General features: G+C 38.0%; 2 pseudogenes; both read right to left on the bottom strand.

Annotated features, from left to right (window-relative positions):
* Nucleotides 1-449: 449 nt before the first annotated feature.
* LOC141331689 (aerolysin-like protein) lies at nt 450-9,162 on the bottom strand (annotated as a pseudogene).
* Nucleotides 9,163-10,737: 1,575 nt separating this feature from the next.
* On the bottom strand, nt 10,738-11,553 carry LOC141332497 (aerolysin-like protein; annotated as a pseudogene).
* Nucleotides 11,554-12,292: the final 739 nt, after the last annotated feature.

The following is a 12,292-nucleotide window of genomic DNA, read 5'->3' as shown; positions in this document are numbered from 1 at the left end:
TCACCTGTTAAAAATAATAGAGCAAATAGTGTCATAGTTCTGTCTGTTTTGGTCTTTGGTTTCTCCCATCTGGTGTCCCCCTGTCATTTTGTGATCATTTGGTTTAGTCCTCGTTTGTCAAAATCCCCGTCACCTGTGTTTAATTATTAGTCTGTCTTTATAAGTCTGTTTGTTTCCTGAGTTCTTTGTTGGTCTTTATGTGATGTTTATCGTTGAATGTTATGTGTGTGGATTTATCCTGCCTGTTACTCCAAGTATATATATTAAATATAGTGTTTGATTAATCTTGTCTTTCGTCTCGTCCGTCCAGCACGTCACCTATAACAAATAGACATTTGAAATGAAATAAAGAAAGAAAAGCAAATCAAACAAATCAGTTAAACGTAAAAAAAAAAAAAACTGATACAATGCTGGTAAAATAACATGCAGCCAAGAAGAATGTCCTAAAATTACGCCCCCGATTCTTTCGTTTCCACTTTGATATCAGTGTAAGTGATGCCTTTGTATTGGCCCTTGGTTTCATTCTGTAACACACTGCCATTCTTGCAAGTGATCTTCACAGTGCCAGTGTAAGGCAGGTCATACATGACTCTACTAATGCTGATATAAACTTCTACCTTCTTTCTTGGTGGGATTTCTAAAGTAGTAGTCAGAGTTTCGGTTCTCTCATCTATCTCCTCCAGACTATAAGTGCCTTGTGAACCAGTGGTGAAACTGAATCCTGTAGAAAGTTCTACAAGCTCTGCAATTGCAGCCTTTACTTCCACACTAAATGTATTGTAAATCTCTATTTCTTTGAGGTTTTGATTGTTTGCTGTTGTTTGGCAGTGAAGTCATTCTGGTAAGAAATCAATTTGAGCTCTTCCACTGTCACCTCTGGTATCGTTTGGCTAATAGTGGGATAGTTGACATTAGTGAGAACTGTTGATTGAACTGCATTAAGAAACATGAATCCCATACTGTCAATATCTGAGCCAGCTTGTCCTGCAACTCCCAGACAATATCCAGAGCCAACATCCATGGGGATTTCTGTTGGTAATGACTGTTGGGTCATTCTTGCAAAAAAAATCTCCACCCTGATTTGTCTCGCTGAGACGAGGAACAGACAAACAACAATGTAAACTAGATAAAAAGTTTGTTAGCAAACTTTAAGTTGGCTTGAGAAAGCCTAGCCAGTAAGTTTTAAGTAGTTTTAAAAGCTTTTAGTTTAAAGAAAGTTTAAAGGTTTTCAGTTTGAAATAGTTTTAGTTTGATTAATAAAGTTTGAAGATAGATAGGCTAGATAGATATAAATAGTTTGAAAATAGATACATTTATAGATATAAATAGTTAGAAGATATAAATAGTTTGAATGTGAATAGATGCTAAGGTGTTGCTATGTGGTTGCTAAGGTACCCAGGGTGGTTGCTAAGGTGTTGCTATGCGGTTGCTATGCGGTTGCTAGCATTATTTAAGCAAGACTAGGAAGTCGTTAACATGATTTTTAGCATGACTAGCAAGTCGCTAGCATGATTTTAGCATGACTAGCAAGTCGCTAGCATGATTTTAGCACGACTAGCAAGTCGCTAGCATGATTTTAGCACGACTAGCAAGTCGCTAGCATGATTTTAGCATTATTTTAGCATGACTAGCAAAGTCGCTAGCATGATTCTAGCATGACTAGCAAGTCGCTAGCATGATATTAGCATGACTAGCAAGTCGCTAGCATGGTTTTAGCAAGTCGCTAGCATTATTTAAGCAAAACTAGCAAGTCGTTAACATGATTTTTAGCAAGACTAGCAAGTCGCTAGCATGATTTTACCATGACTAACAAGTCGCTAGCATGATTTTAGCATGACTAGCAAGTCGCTAGCATGACTTTAGCATGACTAGCAAGTCGCTAGCATGATTTTAGCACGACTAGCAAGTCGCTAGCATGATTTTAGCATGACTAGCAAGTCGCTAGCATGATTTTAGCATTATTTTAGCATGACTAGCAAAGTCGCTAGCATGATTCTAGCATGACTAGAAAGTCGCTAGCATGATATTAGCATGACTATCAAGTCGCTAGCATGATTTTAGCAAGACTAGCAAGTCGCTAGCATTATTTAAGCAAGACTAGCAAGTCGCTAACATGATTTTTAGCATGACTAGCAAGTCACTAGCATGATTTTACCATGGCTAACAAGTCGCTAGCATGATTTTAGCATGACTAGCGAGTCGCTAGCATGATTTTAGCATGACTAGCAAGTCACTAGCATGATTTTAGCACGACTAGCAAGTCGCTAGCCTGATTTTAGCATGACTAGCAAGTCGCTAGCATGATTTTAGCATGACTAGCAAGTCGCTAGCATGATTTTATCATTATTTTAGCATGACTAGCAAGTCGCTAGCATGATTTTAACATTATTTTAGCATGACTAGCAAGTCGCTAGCATGATTTTAGCAAGACTAGCAAGTCGCTAGCATTATTTTAGCAAGACTAGCAAGTCGCTAGCATTATTTTAGCATGACTAGCAAGTCGCTAGCATGATTTTAGCATTATTTTAGCATGACTAGCAAAGTCGCTAGCATGATTCTAGCATGACTAGCAAGTCGCTAGCATGATATAAGCATGACTAGCAAGTCGCTAGCATGATTTTAACAAGACTAGCAAGTCGATAGCATTATTTAAGCAAGACTAGCAAGTCGCTAACATGATTTTTAGCATGACTAGCAAGTCGCTAGCATGATTTTAGCATGACTAGCAAATCGCTAGCATGATTTTAGCACGACTAGCAAGTCGCTAGCATGATTTTAGCACGACTAGCAAGTCGCTAGCATGATTTTAGCACGACTAGCAAGTCGCTAGCATGATTTTAGCACGACTAGCAAGTCGCTAGCATGATTTTAACATTATTTTAGCATGACTAACAAGTCGCTAGCATGATTCTAGCATGACTAGCAAGTCGCTAGCATGATTTTAGCATGACTAGCAAGTCGCTAGCATGATTTTAGCACGACTAGCAAGTCGACTAGCAAGTCGCTAGCATGATTCTGGCATGACTAACAAGTCGCTAGCATGATTTTAGCAAGACTAGCAAATCGCTAGCATGATTTTAAACATGACTAGCAAGTCGCTAGCCTGATTTTAGCATGACTAGCAAGTCGCTAGCATGATTTTAGCATGACTAGCAAGTCGTTAGCATGATTCTAGCATGACTAGCAAGTCGCTAGCATGATATTAGCATGACTAGCAAGTCGCTAGCATGATTTTAGCAAGACTAGCAAGTCGCTAGCATTATTTTAGCAAGACTAGCAAGTCGCTAGCATTATTTTAGCATGACTAGCAAGTCGCTAGCATGATTTTAGCATTATTTTAGCATGACTAGCAAAGTCGCTAGCATGATTCTAGCATGACTAGCAAGTCGTTAGCATGATATTAGCATGACTAGCAAGTCGCTAGCATGATTTTAGCAAGACTAGCAAAGTCGCTAGCATTATTTAAGCAAGACTAGCAAGTCGCTAACATGATTTTTAGCATGACTAGCAAGTCACTAGCATGATTTTACCATGGCTAACAAGTCGCTAGCATGATTTTAGCACGACTAGCGAGTCGGTAGCATGATTTTAGCACGACTAGCAAGTCGCTAGCATGATTTTAGCACGACTAGCGAGTCCCTAGCATGATTTTAACACGACTAGCAAGTCGCTAGCATGATTTTAGCACGACTAGCAAGTCGCTAGCATGATTTTAGCATTATTTTAGCATGACTAGCAAGGTCGCTAGCATGATTTTAGCACGACTAGCAAGTCGCTAGCATGATTTTAGCACGACTAGCGAGTCGCTAGCATGATTTTAGCACGACTAGCGAGTCGCTAGCATGATTTTAGCACGACTAGCGAGTCGTTAGCATGATTTTAGCACGACTAGCGAGTCGCTAGCATGATTTTAGCACGACTAGCGAGTCGCTAGCATGATTTTAGCACGACTAGCAAGTCGCTAGCATGATTTTAGCACGACTAGCAAGTCGCTAGCATGATTTGCTAGCATGATTTTAGCACGACTAGCAAGTCGCTAGCATGATTTTAGCATTATTTTAGCATGACTAGCAAAGTCGCTAGCATGATTTTAGCACGACTAGTAAGATAGATAGATAGATAGATAGATAGATAGATAGATAGATAGATAGATAGATAGATAAGGTTTGAAGATAGATAGATAGATAGATAGATAGATAGATAGATAGATAGATAGATAGATAGATAGATAAGGTTTGAAGACAGATAGATAGATAGATAGATAGATAGATAGATAGATAGATAGATAGATAGATAGATAGATAGATAGATAGATAAGGTTTGAAGATAGATAGATAGATAGATAGATAGATAGATAGATAGATAGATAGATAGATAGATAGATAAAGGTTTGAAGATAGATAGATAGATAGATAGATAGATAGATAGATAAGGTTTGAAGATAGATAGATAGATAGATAGATAGATAGATAGATAGATAGATAGATAGATAGATAGATTGATAGATAGATAGATAGATAGATAGATAGATAGATAGATAGATAGATAGATGGATAGATTGATAGATTGATAGATAGATAGATAGATAGATAGATAGATAGATAGATAGATAGATAGATAGATAGATAGATAGCTTAAAGCTTAATTGAGTATCAATGGCTTCTAGCAGTTTACATTAAACATAGTTCAAATAGACATGGACTTTTGGTCAATGAAAGTCTATGGGACCTTTTTATGATTTTTAATATTAATTTTTAAGAAAACCATAACTCAAAACAGTCTGAAAAGATATAGCACACTAAGTCTGAACAGTATGAAGATCTGACCCGAGTTTGGAGTATGTAGCTTGAACGGTCTAGGAGGAGTAGGAGTCCAAAAATTTTCCGCTCAGAAAAAGAAGAAGAAGAAGAAGAAGAACTAGATATGTACATTTCCTGAAGAAAATGTGAGTGGTGCTTGCGGTGGCAAAACTCGGCCCTTGGTTGCTAGGGTGTTGCTATGTGGTTGCTAGGGCCGTTGCAAGGGTACCCAGGGTGGTTGCTAAGGTATTGCTATGTGGTTGCTATGGTACTCGGGTGGTTACTAGGGCAGTTGCTATGCGGTTGCTAGGGTACTTGGGTGGTTGCTAGGGCCGTTGCTAAGGTAACCGGGCTAGTTGCTATGGCGTTGGTATGCAGTTGCTACTTGTCAAAGATCATTACTATGGAGTGTAATAGAGGTCTTTGCCTGATTAGCCCTTAGCTAATTGCTATTAGCATGAAGCTATTGAGTGCTAGCATGTGTAGCATGTTGAGAGTTTGCTAGCATGAGTCAAAAGTAGCAACTCCCATGTCTCTGCGACATTCTGATACAAAAATATAGGTCTTGCTAATTGGTTGCTAGGGTACTCTGTTTGGTTGCTAGGGAGTGGCCAATGACGACACTGTAAAGTGTAGTTGCCAGTATGAGTGATATAAACCAACCCCCATGTCTCTGTGACATTCAGGTCTGAAGATATGCCTGTGTGGCTTTAGGTTGCTAGGGTATTCTGTTTGGTCGCTAGGGATTGGCCAATAACGACAATGTAAAGTTTAGTTGCCAGAATGAGTGATATAAACCAACCCCCATGTCTCTGTGACATTCAGGTCTGAAGATATGCCTGTGTGACTTTGGGTTGCTAGGGTACTCTGTTTGGTTGCTAGGGATTGGCCAATGACGACACTGTAAAGTGTAGTTGCCAGTATGAGTGATATAAACCAACCCCCATGTCTCTGTGACATTCAGGTCAGAAGATATGCCTGTGTTTCTTTGGGTTGCTAGGGTACTGTGTTTGGTTGCTAGGGAGTGGCCAATAACGACACTGTAAAGTGTAGTTGCCAGTATGAGTGATATAAACCAACCCCCATGTCTCTGTGACATTCAGGTGTGAAGATATGCCTGTGTGGCTTTGGGTTGCTAGGGTACTCTGTTTGGTTGCTAGGGAGTGGCCAATGACGACACTGTAAAGTGTAGTTGCCAGTATGAGTGATATAAACCAACCCCCATGTCTCTGTGACATTCAGGTCAGAAGATATGCCTGTGTGGCTTTAGGTTGCTAGGGTACTCTGTTTGGTTGCTAGGGAGTGGCCAATGACGACAATGTAAAGTGTAGTTGCCAGTATGAGTGATTTAAACCAACCCCCATGTCTCTGTGACATTCAGGTGTGAAGATATGCCTGTGTGGCTTTGGGTTGCTAGGGTACTCTGCTTGGTTGCTAGGGAGTGGCCAATGACGACACTGTAAAGTGTAGTTGCCAGTATGAGTGATATAAACCAATCCCCATGTCTCTGTGACATTCAGGTCTGAAGATATGCCTGTGTGGCTTTGGGTTGCTAGGGTACTCTGTTTGGTTGCTAGGGAGTGGCCAATGACGACACTGTAAAGTGTAGTTGCCAGTATGAGTGATATAAACCAACCCCCATGTCTCTGTGACATTCAGATCTAAAGATATGCCTGTGTGGGTTTTGGTTGCTAGGGTGCTTGATAATGGTTGCTAGGGCGTGGATAGGAAGTGTCATTGGTGATTCACCATTGGCCCGAATCAAACGAGCCCACCCCCAAGTCTCTATGACACTGTGGTCCAAAGATATCCATATGGGTCATTATAAAAGCAGTATATGGGATCAGTTGCTAGGGTGCTGTAAATGGTTGTTAGGGCGTGGCTTGACTGCTTCACAGTGATCCGGAGAGTCTGATTGGTTGTCTGAGTAAAATGAGCCCGCCCCCATGTCTCTATGACACTGTGATGCAGAGTTATGTTCAATGCAAAATCCCTATGTAAATTACCATAGTAGGAAAAACGCATGTGTTTCATGGGCCGCGCCTCACCATAGTAAGTCAATGGGGCGACTTTGGGGCGCTTTCGCGCCCCAGGGGTGCAACTTGTACCCCATTGAGTGGTGTGTTCTCGCACAGCTTGATAGCCTCTCCAAATGTGGCGAATGACGTGTTTCTGCGAAATTGTCGCTCGGCGCTACGTCCCGTCAAAGTTTGCCACAATGCATTGTCTATGGGACGTTTTTGGGGCGCTTTTTCGCCCCGTGTGATGTCATCGTACCCCCGATCGCTTATAAAAGTCATAGCACACCGAGTCTATATAGGCCGCACGATTTGACACCCGTTTCGAGGGTCTATGACAAAAACTGCGGGACTAGTTACGCGCCGAAAATCTGTACGGAATCTATAATAATAATAAAAATAAGCACGCACAACAGTAATAGTGATGCTTTGCCTATGGCAAGCACCACTAATAATAAGTTTAAATAGGATTTCAGTAAGTTGGCTTTCCCAAGCCAACTTAATTAAACAAACAGACTTTAATGATTCAAGAAGCTGAACAGAAACAGGGGGGAAATGATGGGAGAAACCAACTCAAAAGTCCAGGGGTGTGACAGACATGAGTTCGAATCTACTGTGTAGAAAAATAGAAATAAAATACAATCAATTCAATTCAACCTTAAATCTCTATTAGTGTAATGTATGATACACTTAATTTATTACATTATGGCCCAGTTTCACAGACAGGGCTTAGACTAAACCAGGATTAGGGCCATAGTTCAATTAGGACATTTAAGCAACATGCTTATAAAAAACAAAAACATCACTGGTGTACATCTTGAGACAAAGGAAATGCATTGATATATTTTAAGATCAATCAGTGCAATTTTATTTCAGTTGAAACAGCTCAGACTTACATTTAAATGTAGGACTAGGACTTTAAGCCTTAAGTCTGTTAAATTGGGGTATAGTGGTTTAGATTTTAGTCAAACTGTGATTTGGAGGAATTTAAGAATTAGATATAAAACGTAAGTTCACTCTTAATACTAAAGGTTCTAAAAGGGGGGTTTGATGCCATATAAGAACAGTTAATGAAGAATATTTTATTAATAATCTAAAGATTAGATTAGAGAATTAGGATTAGATCGAGTCGCTATGGCTAGACAATTAAGATCCAGCCCTGGATGGCATCCCATCCGAAAATAACTTTTTTTATTCTGGTAACAGAACTACTCGTCACCAAGATAGTCTAAAACCCAAACCCTCTTAACAGAAGCTCCTATCTGGTACCCAAAACACTATTATCAGTCTTCTATCAGACAAGAAGTTGTCCAGAAGCAGGAGATGAAGTGATGATGGTAAAAAAGGAGCAGAGTTTATTGAATAGTCTTAATTGCATTTCTTTCAGCACTCAGACTTCGTCTGAAGAACACAAATCCAACAAGTAATGTTATACCAAAATGATTCACAACAACATCCTAGAAACCTTGAGTTTCCATAAACATTCCCTGTTTTCTCTCATTCATAAAACCACACAGTCATAAGACTTAACAACAGTGAAAAAAATATATAAAAACAACAATAATATAATATATGATTAACCAATTAATAAAACAATGAAATGGGTATATAAATGATTGTAATGAGTATTATAAATGATTATGTGATTAAACAGAATAATAAAAAAGATTGAATGATAAGTGATTATAAATGAATTAAAAAAGAAAGTTCTCCACTGTGAAGAACCTTTTGTGCAATGGAAAGGTTTCATGATGTTAATTGTTCTTCCATCAATGCCACTGAAGAACCTTTATTTTTAACAGTGTTCTGTAAAGACTGTCATTCAACAGATACAGCTGATGTTAACTTTAGTTTGCTTCTGTATTAAACAACTTAAACGTTTTGACATCATAAAGGGTTTCCAACCTTTCCTGTAATTCATTTACAGTTATGTTGTGAGGAATAACGATCTTGTTTTTGTTCTTCCCAATAAATCCTCTTGCGATTTGACAGTTCATAGTATGGTCTAAACAGCAGTATGCAGTCCAGAAATGACTAGGCACATTCACTTTTCTTTTTATTTGACTTTCACCTGGTACCACCCCTGTTACAATGTAAGCTGAGTTCTTCTTGGACAGACATCGCTCAGTCAGTTCTTTTCCAATGTTTTTTTCTAGTATCCTCCATTGTCCTCTATTAAAACAGGGGTATTGTGGAGCAGCATTGGTGAGAGTGAAGGTGGCATCAGCACGGCCCTTTGAGCCTGCATGGTAGACTGGTGCCAGATGACCTTTGTCAAAGCCAGAGTTCTTATAATCCTCAATGACAGCTTGGTTCGGTGATTGTCTGAAAAGATCAGGTACCATATTTGGTCCTTCTCCTGCATTATCAAGCTGTAATATTTTATAAGCGAGAAAATGCACAATTAAAAAAAAGTCTAAGTACAATATTTTTGAATTCAAAAACATACCAGATTACAAAACATTAATGTGGATAGAGAGTGATATTCTTACTTGAGGTTCAATGCACCATGAGAGTTTTCTTTCACAACTCATTGTTTTGATAAACTTGTAGGCTGAGTAGACCGGAATCTTGTTGTTAGTGTCATAAAGTGTGGCGTAATGAGCATTTTTCTTTAAAGTTTGGCATATTTTTTGGTACTGAGGTCCATATAGTATTGTTGGTGAATTTCCATTCGCAAAACTGTCCGCACATTTCTTTCGAAAATCAGTCACAACTTCAGCTGAACCACCAGAAAGGACTAACGCCATCGCCACTTGAAGAAATGTAGTGATCACATTCATTTCTCTGCAAGAAAAGATATAAAACATCAGAAATAAATGCAATACTGTATGGCAAAAGATACAAATTATCTTGTGCTGTGAATCGCTCTTTAAAATTTGGATAATAAGCTAAAAAGCAGATTTTGTTGTAACGGCATGAAAAATGCATCTTACCTACTGCTGTGTCTTCAACACCCCTTCAATATTGTGTCTCGTTGCAACTTTGTCCCTCTGAGCCATGGTTCACTCTGTGGGCGCATCTTTAAAATGCAACGATTAAGCAATAATACGGTAAAACAAGTCACAATTTTTAGCATGTTCCACCTCACTTTACGCCATATATATTTTCCAGACATGCACGTCATGCCTATACACCATAAATAAGTTTTCTTTGTAACTCATTTTTGTTTAGGTCATGCAGTTTTCATAGTGTGTCATAACCCTCTATCACGAAAATGAGCCAGGAGCTCGTAAAAACATTGCATTACAAGTATTATTTAGGAGTTTCACTTCCATATTCTGATTTATGAGGAATTCCTTGCATTTCAGCAACAATACTTTAAAAAGTTCATCAAATTATTTTTGCTCTTTTTTTGCAAATTAATTTCTCTGTAAGCATATGCCTTATTGTTTTTACTACAAAGCTAGCTAATGTGTCACAACGGACCTGGTTATTATAGGCTTTTTCAAAACAATTAATCAAAGAAGGAAGTTTGTGAGATTATTGAATTGTCAATGCTAATACTATTTCCAGAGAGCTGCTTAGTTAAAAGATTGTTTCAGAAGATCCTTTCTTAAATGAAACCATTTTTGTCAATAAAACAACAACATTTAATAAACAGTCTAAACACAGGGCTCATGAAATACATTAAATGTGAGATTGAACACATTTGGAATTGTAAAACATGTAATAATCTGGTACTAGAGATTATACCGAATGATTATAAAGTCATTACACAAAGTAAGTGATATGAACATTTTGTAATTAAATCAGAAAATATTATTTGATTTTATTTGTAAAAAAAATTAAATAAAATAACATAGAAAATAAACATTTAAAAATGAAACAAAGGAAGAAATGCTCAAACAAGTCAACTAAAAGTACAAAAACTGATAATCAGATAAAGACCATGTGGCCAAGAACAATTTGTCTTAACATTACAGATCAGATTCTTTAGCATTCACTTTAATTTTAGTGTGAGTGATGCCTTTGCATTGGTCTTTGGTTTCATACTCTAGCACACTGCCGTTCTTGCAAGTGATCTTCACAGTGCCACTGTAAGGCAGGTCAAACATGACTCTGCCAATGCTGATGTAAACGTCAACCTTCTTTCTTGGTGGGATTTCTAAAGTGGTAGTCAGAGTTTCCGTTCTCTCATCTATCTCCTCCAGACTATAAGTGCCTTGTGAACCAGTGGTGAAACTGAATTTTGTAGAAAGGTCTACAAGCTCTGCAATTGCAGCCTTTACTTCCACACTAAAAGTTTTTGTAAAAATTTCGTTTTTGATCAATTTCTTTGAGGTTTTGATTGTTTCCTGTTGTTTTTCATAGGAGTCAATATGGTAAGAGATGGATTTGATCTCTTCCACTGTCACTTGTGGGATCAGTTGGTATATAGTGGGAGAGTTGACATTAGTGAGAACTGTTGATTGAACTTCATTGAGAAACATGAATCCAATGCAGTAAATGTCTTTAGAAGAAGAATTTCCTACAACTCCCCAAAACATCAATAGGATATTCTTTTTTTAAACCCCAACTCGTCATCTTTGCAAAAAAAACTCTCCATTCCGGTCGGTCTTGAATTTGATGGCTCCAAGATGTGTTCCTGCTCCGTTCCCCCACGGGGAGAGTGAGGTGAAACACTCACCAGTCTTGAACCTGTACTCTTTATATGGTCTGTCTTGAGTACCAAAGCTCCCAATTCTGCCATCTGAAAGCCAAAACTTGACAGCCTTCACCTGTGATTCTCCCATTTCGACCCTGATCTTCTCTAAACTGGCACCATTATTTTCACCAGTAAATGAAAATGGAGCACCTTCTTTATCAATCAATTCAATTTAATTTATCAACATCAAAAAAAAAAAAAAAAAATCAATATCAATATCAATTTATCAATATCAAAAAAACAAACAAACTACCAATTCTTTGCAGAGTTGTTAGGCTGGACATCTTTAAAGATATCTGAAAATTATATCACAGATTTAATAGCAGAACTAACATCAGAGATTTAAATCATATTCATTCATACATGTCTCTTGTGTGTGAATTCTATAACAATTCGTAACAAATTTTTACTCAAAAAGGGTATTTATAATCACATTCCATGAAATTTAGATTTGCTTTGTTTCATTTGCGCACAAAAGTTTTGATCATGTACACTTGTCCTATAAATCTGCAAAGTTTCAAGCTATTTGCTACATAAATGACATCTTAAGTTCTTGTCACTGACATATACTTACATGGATCACAGTCTGATGAACAACTTCTCAGAATCTGGTAAGAGTCAGAAAAGTGAAAAACGTTTTATTAGGCTGCTGCTTAGCTCCAAGTGGGTAGGCGGGACCTGTTGTGTGATTTAAAAAATAAATAAAAAATTAACAATTATTAACAATTAAATATTTCCATACTGTTCACCCTTCTACCAGATCATTTATATGTGTTATTGAGTATTGCATACTGCATACTGTAAGTGCATACTTGATTTCACCCCAT

The sequence above is a fragment of the Garra rufa genome, chromosome 3 (assembly GCF_049309525.1).
Source record: "Garra rufa chromosome 3, GarRuf1.0, whole genome shotgun sequence".
Classification (NCBI taxonomy): domain Eukaryota; kingdom Metazoa; phylum Chordata; class Actinopteri; order Cypriniformes; family Cyprinidae; genus Garra; species Garra rufa.
Note: the sequence above shows the minus strand (reverse complement) of the source record. Positions and strands in the feature narration are given on the sequence as shown.